The sequence below is a fragment of the Rutidosis leptorrhynchoides genome, chromosome 5, assembly GCF_046630445.1.
Source record: "Rutidosis leptorrhynchoides isolate AG116_Rl617_1_P2 chromosome 5, CSIRO_AGI_Rlap_v1, whole genome shotgun sequence".
NCBI lineage: Eukaryota > Viridiplantae > Streptophyta > Magnoliopsida > Asterales > Asteraceae > Rutidosis > Rutidosis leptorrhynchoides.
This window is the reverse complement of record NC_092337.1, coordinates 164,625,427-164,634,691: the sequence shown is the minus strand read 5'-3', so window position 1 is coordinate 164,634,691 and position 9,265 is coordinate 164,625,427.

Here is a 9,265-nt window from a genome sequence, read left to right as displayed (position 1 = left end):
TGAACTTTGGCTGCGAACCATACAATTTCTTGGACATGTAGTTAATAATGAAGGAATACATGTCGATCTTATAAATATCACCTCTATTCAGAAATTTTCGAGAACTAGTCATGGATGAAGTCCATAAGACTAGATATTCTAATCACCCAGGTTCTTTTAGCTGAAATTTCATACAACATCAGCTATCACTCAAAGTAGATCCCCACTGTAATTAAGTTTGAACCTTGTTTTAACAAAATGTTGACCGAATGGTAACTTTTAGTCAACACTTCCTGTTAATTAAAGTTCATACACTTCACATCTCGAATCTTAAAAAGTGTCTTGTTGATGAGATGCTCGTTATTCCCTTGAATGATCTTCGCATTAATGATAAATTACACTTCATCGAAAAACCTATAGAAGTTCTGGATCGTGAGGTTAAACGTTTGAAACAAAGCTCTATTCCTGTTGTTAAGATTCGTTGGAATTTACGAAGAGGCCCCGAGTATACCTGGGAACGTGAAGACCAGATGAAGTGGAAATATCCTCACATTTTTCTCAAACGTTGATGTATCTTAGAAGACTTCCTAAAACTTCAGGATGAAGTTTAATTTAACGGGGAGGTACTATAACAACCCATATTTTTTCTTCATGAAATGACAGAAATGCCTTTAGGGTTCATCGTTTGTTTGCACATTATAACTAGGGTTGTTATCCGGAGATAGTAAATGGAGTAATTAATAATACCCTAATACTATTTAAAACCCTAAACCTAACCCTATACATTAATTACTAAACCCTAATACCATTTAATATTAAATGATAAACCCAAACCCTAATAATTATTAATATTATTATGATCAAAATAAAATGTATAAATATTATATTTACAGTAAAAAATATATATATAACATGTAAATAAACTAAAATGCCGAACATATAAAAAATAAATAAATATATGTATTAATAAAAATCGGCTAATTAGAGAAAATAAAGGAAAAAGGTAGCTTGATCCCTAAGTCATTCCTAATCCTAGTCTAATCCTAATTACTTGCATCCTAATCTAATTCAAGACCTTGATCACTAAGTTTCATGAATCCTAGCTTGATCCCAACTCTTGAAACTAATCTAAAAAAGGCTACATGTTATTCCATATTTTTGCACCACAAAAATAATCCCACAAAACTGCATATTAGTCGACCTTGTTCCTCCTGCTTTCCCTCTCAATCTGTTGACCAAAACAAGCAGCCTCACAACACCACCTACAGTCTACTATAAGCCCTCCAACTAACCTGTATATATGCGACACCTTGCAACCTTTTTCTCTTATTTTTCTAACGACAATAACAGCCCTCCACAACCTTCTATTTTCGCCACCACCAACAGCTATTCCTGCTGTATCTGTGCAACGAAAACAGCCCAAGAAACAAGCTAATTAGTTCGTGATTGTTGCTGCTATTCTTTATGTGTTATCGAGCCAAAAACAGTCCAAGAAGCTCCCTAGTTGATCGAATCTTGCTGCTGCTGTAATCTGTTTCTGTACGTGACCATGAAGACCCAAAGAAACCTCCTTTTGGGTCGTGTTATCCTACTGCAGTCTGCTTTTGTTTTGCATCACCATCATCATCATATTCTGATCTTAATCTTGTAAGGTAGTCACTAAAAACCCTAGTTTAATTATGCTTTAGAATCAATTACTTTTAAGTTGATATTAAGTATTATGAATTGATTATGTTAATAAGATTAAGTTAATGAATAATGATAATAATGGCATGTGTTAGTGAATATATTGATGTATGTAATAAGGTTAAAAGATAAAAGATGTATGACTATGAATATAGATTAATAAGATACTAGGTTGAATGTTATTAGTTAATGATGAATAAAAGTTATGCATTAATGAAAAAGTTAAAAAAAAATATGTTTATGATTTTATGTGTTAAAGTTTAATGAATTAGTATTGAATAAGAATAAGTGATTGATTTGATCATAAAGCTAGTTAATAATAATATGTAAGAGATTATGAATCAAGATTTTGATTATGAATAAGTGATGAAACTAGATTATGATTATGTTAAGTAAAGAATTGATTATGAATATTAAGATTAGGGTTAAAAGTTTTGAATAATAATTATGGTTAATAGAGATTAGGTTATGAATATGAATAAAAGGTATGATTTTATGTGCATGAATCTTGATTAGGAAGTAATAATGATCATGATGTACATGCATGCATGCATGCATACGTATGTATGTGCATGTATACATTGTAGGTATATGTGTGTGTGTATATGTAAATGTATACATACGTGTATATATATGTGTATATATGAATGTATATGTACGTGTGTATGTATGTATGAGTGTGTATTGTATAAGTTATATAAGGTTACCACCTTTACATTAATGTATATATAACACTTACATATAATATATACATATATCATATAGATAAGCATATACATAGTATAATAATTAAAGAGTATATGTATATGTAACATGTAGGTATGGATATATATAACCCAGGTATTAATGGGATTACTAAATAGTTGATTGATTAATGAATAATACTACTATTATTATTATAACTTAGTAAACCTAACTATATAGTAACACTTAATTACACTATGTATATTACCACCTATATATGTATATATAACGAATAAGTATATTAATAACTTGTTAAGTGTATACACTATTAACGTGAAGGTTATAATTAAAGACAACATACAAAGACTACAAACATCACCGCTACTTGTGGCCTAGGGTGATCCTTGTTGCCATTATAGGACACGCTTGTGGATCTCGAATGACAAGACTTAGATTCTGGTCAAGAGTCCTGGGCACCGGTAACAATAGATCATTCGAGTGACTTGCATGATAGCAACGAAGTTTGGGCGAGATTGTACAACATCTTTGATAAAAATTATAACCCGAACTTCTTAAACTAGAAGCTTACTATAAGTGGAAGCTTTCCATAAATAGTAGGTTTCCAAAAATAGAAACCTTTGAGAAATAGGAACTTTTCTCGAAAACCGTCACTGTTAATATAGTTTGCTATATTAATAAACAAACTTTATGTCTATTAGACATTAACTAATTAAACGTTATATCTCTAGGTTGAGATCTCCGATTACATACTCCGTTCATACTTCTTGCGTGGAATTACTTACTTGCTACTAAGGTGAACTTCATAGCCCCTCTTTTTTACTTTTACTTAACTGTTTTATAAACTTTGGGGTGAGACACATGTTTGCTTTTAAATGATTTACAATTTAGACACAAGTACCTAAACTATTTGATAAGCAATTTCGTGAGACTTTTATTAAACATGTATTTATTGTTACATGCAAATCCCCGCCATAATATCATGAATTGCTGGAATTGAAATTTTACAAGCTTAATTATTGTGAGTAGGCCTATTGAGAGTGACGTCTCTACCCATTGGCGTGATCATCAAGGGGGTACATAATAATGATTGCCGACACCTGTACATTGTCAGGGGTTAATGTTTAGTTCGATATTATAACTCATGGCATATTGAATATTTTGATATTTTGAATTAAATCTTGCGGTCTAAAACTTATTATGATTGTTAAACCTATGATGTTTACTCAACCTTTGTGTTGACATTTTAAACATGTTTGTCTCAGGTGAACATTAGCTTGTGTGCTGCCCTATGATGCTTAGTTAGCTGTTGCATTGGAGTCCACGTATTAGACTTATCATTTGAATTTCATTATGTAAAACATTATTATGTTTCCACTGTAAATTAAATTTTGATAAAACGTCTCATGTAGAGTCGTTCTCGTTTATACATACTTGTGTTGTGATATTGTGAAGTTATATTTCCCCGGCCCTATTTGGGGGTATGACATTGGGTTTCTGATTTTCCGAGGAAGAACGGCAAGGTAAAAAGGTGAGTTATGATCATCTTAGAATCTTTGGTTGCAATGCATATGGAAGACCAAGGATGTGGATAGAGATAAGCTTGAGGCTAAGTCAAAGAGGTGTACTTTCATTGGTTACTGTTCGGATGAGATGGGTTATTGATGTTGGGATAACGAGGCTAGAAAAGTGATTCGTTCTTGTAATATTACCTTTGATGAAGATTGGGTTTATGGTAACCCGAAAACAGGGAGTACTAAACCGGATTATGTTACTTTTGATGATGCTTCCATTGATGATCTTGCACGTTCTGGTGGAAGTTCGGGTAACAATGAATTGTCAAATAATGGTGAGGCGTCACAAAGTGCTAATGATGAAGATGGTTCGAAAAGCGGTGAAAGTTTCGAACATAGTGGGAGTTCTAGTGATGAGGAGGATGATAATGAAATCGGTACAACCATACCGGTTGCTCCTTCACTTAGACGTTCTACTAGAGTGCCCAAGCCTAATCCTAGGTATTCTTCATCAATAAACTACTTACTCTATACCAAGAATGGTGAACCCGAGAGTTATTTTGAAGCAAGGATATCTAAAGAATCCATACAATGAGAGCTTGCTATGAAAGAGGAGATGGGGTCACTTGAGAAGAATGAAACTTGGTTACTAGTGAATTTACCTCGTGATAAAAGGGCGATGCAAAATAAATGAGTGTATAGAATAAAGAATGAGATGGATGGAAAGAAAAGGTGCAAGGCATGGTTAGTGGTGAAAGGCTTTCAATAAAGGAAAGGGGTTGACTACCAAGAGATATTTTCATCGGTGGTTAAGATAACTACTATTCGTTTAGTACTTTCATTGGTCGCATCTGAGGACTTACATCTACAAGGCGGAGATGGAAAAGGTTCCATATAGATCGGCCGTGGGTAGTATTATATATGCCATGGTTTATACGAGACCAGATATAGCTCATACATTGGGAGTTGTAAGCGTTATATGTCTAATTCGGGGAAGGAGCATTGGGAAGGGGTCAAGTGGTTGCTTCGTTATTTGAAAGGTACTTCTAGTATGGGATTGTGTTTGTAACATACTGAAACCCTGGCTAGTTGTAAGTGGACTATTTTGCCCTTAAAGTTTTATTATGTGTTTTATATGCTTTTATTTCAATTATGTGAATAGTGTTATTTTATTATTTGGTTAAGATCAGTTTGTGACAAGGGTCACAGAATATGTTCGTTTATTTAATTTGGAATCCGTTAGGGCTGTCAAATTAAGTACAAAAGTTATCAGATAGCTGGTAAATACCCGTGTGTGATGGGGTATGGGATTTTCACCCGAAATAAGTGTATAGGCTGCTTTATTTCTCCCATTTTCTCCATCTCTCTAGATTTTTCTTACCGAACACCCCGTACCTTCTTCATCTTCAATCTTTAACCTTAGTTTTTTAATTGGTGTTCTAGAGCTCAAATCTTTTATATCATCTTGTTCCTTACGATTTACTGAGTTAAGGTAAGAATCATAGTGTTTCAAGCTCTAATCTTTGAGAAAATGGATTTTTTGTGTTAAGTTCATTAAAAGTGCAAATTGGGTCAAAATGGTTGATTTTCATATTGTTTGTGTCAAAATCTTGTAGGTTTGTGTTTATTGATGTTTAGTGTACTTGATTTGGTCAGTTTTGAGGTAAGAAACGAGCTCTAGAGCAACAAATGATGAATTTTGGGTTAAACCCGTAGCTGTGTTCATCTTCATCTGCAGATGAACAAAGTCGGGCGAGTGTCGCTTGACACTCGACCGACTTTCTAGACGATCGATCGGTTGAGTGACACACTCGACTTAGTGTGTCTGGTTTCTGACCTGATTTATACTAGTCAGTCGACCGAGTGAGAGGACACACGACCGTGTGTGTAGACACAGTCGACCGACTGTGTGAGTCAGTCGACCGAGTGTCTTTGTGGTCAGAATATTTTACTAAGTGTTGATGTCTAGCTGTTATGCTGCCCACGTGACTTATGATAATTAGAATGTAAATACTGAAAATGTATAAGTGTTGAGTAGACTTTTTAGTGGCGATTTTGATAATGATTTGCTGTATTGTGCTATTTTGTACTAAGGGATAGAAACTAACTTGATTTACCGTATGTTCAGGTGATAAGGATAAGGAAGCTGCTCAGTGAAAGATTATCTGAGCTAGTTGCTAGTATTTAGTGAGTGGTTTTATCTCTGGATAGTGTTTAAGTAGCATGCTATGCTACTGTGATTTACTCTTTTACCATGCTTTACATTAGTGATATTGCCACATTTAAATAAGGGTTTCCTTGCTAGTTAGATGATTGCATGCTTACTGTGATTATGTGATATTATGTGCGCACTGTGTTTCGCACCAGCCAGGCCAGAGGAGGCTGGGGACTCATAACCAGGCCCAAGGAGGTTGGGTACATTTCTATTAATTGTGTATTGATTCAACATGAAAGAACTATCGATAGACACTAGCCCGATCAGGTAGGTGTCGCGTGCCCGTACAAGCCGCCGATCCTCATATTGTCTTATGTTGTATGCTAGTTGGTTGTTTGCATGTTAGTGATGTTTTTCGCATGTGTAGTGCTTATGTGATATCTGGTAGATAGATTACATTCACTTAGCGTTATGCTAATCCCCCACATTTTCATCCCTGCAGGTTTAGTTACTGCTAGTTTGGACGGGTGCTAGTGTTGAAGACATGTTTGATGTGTGAACTCTGATGTGGACTTTTGTAACATGTATTTTGTATTAAGTAACACCGTCGTGTAAACTTCAACTTAATTATGTGAATTTCTACTGTGATGTATTTAATGTTGTGATTTTAATATATAAGTCTTCCACTGTGTTTAAAAAAATGGCCGGTGTTACAAGTTAGTATCAGAGCGTAGGTTTGGCAACAAGTACATGTGTGTATATTGTTCCCAAACCTTGTGACTAGTCAAACATGTCTGTGGGGTGGGGGTTAAGTTAATGCAGGATACATGTGTGTTAGTTGTGCTTGAACTAACCGTAATCCACTAAGCTTTTGTGTGAGCTTTTTTGTTGCACAGGAATGGTTGACAGAAACGCAACTGGCCCATCTAACCCCGGAACATAAAGAGCCTCCGATGAGGGTGTTGAGTCAGATGATGATCAGAATAGTTACATCCATGAGTTAGAAAGCAAACTAAAAGAGGCTCAAGACAAAGTTGCTGAGCTTGAATTGGCCAGACATTCAGGAATTGATGATACACCACCGGGATTCCCAACTTCACAATCCCAGACATTTCCTAAACAGACATTTTTTCAGAACCCGATGCAAAATCAGCTTCCTCAACAATACTATGGGCTGCCTTAAAATGCTTTTCCTTATCAAAATCCAACTACGATGTATCAGTATCAAATGTTGTTGTTTCCACAACAGTTCATTCCACCTCCGAAAAAGTGTTCTTATAAGAACTTCTGTGATTGCAAACCCCCTGAGTTTTCACGAAGTACAGATCCGACAGAAACTCTTAATTGGTTGCGGGAAATTTAGCGGGTATTTGAAACCTGTCAGTGTGAACCCGAGCTTCGAGTTACATATGCTAGTAGGATATTGAAAGGTCAGGCTATGGTTTGGTGGGATACCTTGATATCAAGTATACTAAGGGAACAAGTAGGTTTGATCACTTGGGAGCAATTTTATGGGAAAGTATGTGAACAGTACTGAAATCCTTTTGGTATGAATCACATCAAAACTAAATTTCTAGAAATGAAGATGACGCCTCAAATGACGATTGATGAGGTGGTGGTAAAGTACATGGATAAGTTAAGGTTTGTGCAATGGTGGGTGTCGGATGGATCATCTCAGATTCATCATTTTGTGAATGTGATTTTACCAGAATACATAACCTTTGTGAGAACAGCTACATCATTATCTCAGGCTAGCCAAGATGGTGGAAATTGATGTTAAGGTAGCTAGAAGTAGGATGTTTGGTAATGTGGTGAATCAGGGTGGACAGGCTTCTAGTCAGTCGGGATCTAAGTCCAAGAAGTCAGGTGAGTTTAGATCAAAAGGGTAAAAGTGGTCAGAGTAGTTATGGGTCTGGATCTGGTAGAGGGGATTGGTAACGCAATTGTAAATCTTCATAATGGTCAGTGTTCGGATGCGACTAGGCTGTGTATAAGATGTGGTGTAATTGGGCACGATTCACAAGCTTGCTCATTGTATGTGCTGGAATTGTCATCAATCTGGGCATCGTGCAGCAAGTTGTCCGTCCAAGAGTGTTAGTTCCGAGACTGGGTTAGGTGTACGTTCGGCATCAGCCGGAGGGTCTACTGCCTCGAGTGGGCAGAAGAGGAAGAACCCTCCATTTGCAGAGGCCAGGGCTTTTCAGATGTCAGTTGAGACAGCTACTGCAACTGACGTTGTGATCACCTACATGTTCATAATCAACTCAATACCTGCTAGAGTATTGTTTGATTCTGGTGCGAATAGGACATTTATGTCTTTCGATTTCTGTACTAAGCTAGGTTTACCTGCTACTGTGCTGCCTGAGCCTCTTAGAGTAGAGGTAGCTGATGGTAAGACGGTTTCAGTCACAACATATGTGTCTGGAGCTAGTATAGAAATTGATGGTAGACCGTTTGCTATGTCCTGTTTAGTGCTGCCTATCCCTAGTTTTGACGTAGTGTTAGGGATGAACTAGATGAGCCTACATAAGGCCCACATTAAGTGTGATAAGAAGATTGTGACCTTCCGTTTAACCGATGGAACTCGTGTTGTGGCCCGTGGGGAACGGGGTGGGTTCAGTTTTCCGTTGATTTTAATGATGAAGGCGAAAAAGTCACTTGCTAAGGGGTGTGAATCCTTCATGGCCTATATTATCGATGCCAAGAAAGATAAGAAAACACACTTCAATATTCTAGTGGTTTATGAATTCCTGGAGGTGTTTCCAGATGAGTTACCAGGTCTACCTCCAGTGAGGGAGGTGGAATATAAGATTGAGTTAATGGCGGGAACTATGCCAATTGCGAAAGCTCCATACCGTTTAGCTCCGTCTGAGATTCGTGAGATGATGACTCAGAATCAAGAACTGTTAGATCGTGGGTTATTCGATTGAGTTCATCTCCGTGGGGTGCTCCTGTATTGTTTTTGAAGAAGAAAGATGGTTCAATGCGTATTTGTATCGATTATCGTGAGTTGAACAAAAGAACAGTGAAGAATAAGTATCCTTTACCTCGAATAGACGATTTATTTGATCAGTTGCAGGGTGCTTCATACTTTTCAAAGATAGACTTAAGGTCAGGGTATCATCAAGTTCATGTTGCAGAATCAGATATACCGAAAACGGCGTTTATAACAAGGTATGGTCATTACGAGTTTTTGGTCATGCCGTTTGGGTTGACGAATGCGCCAGCA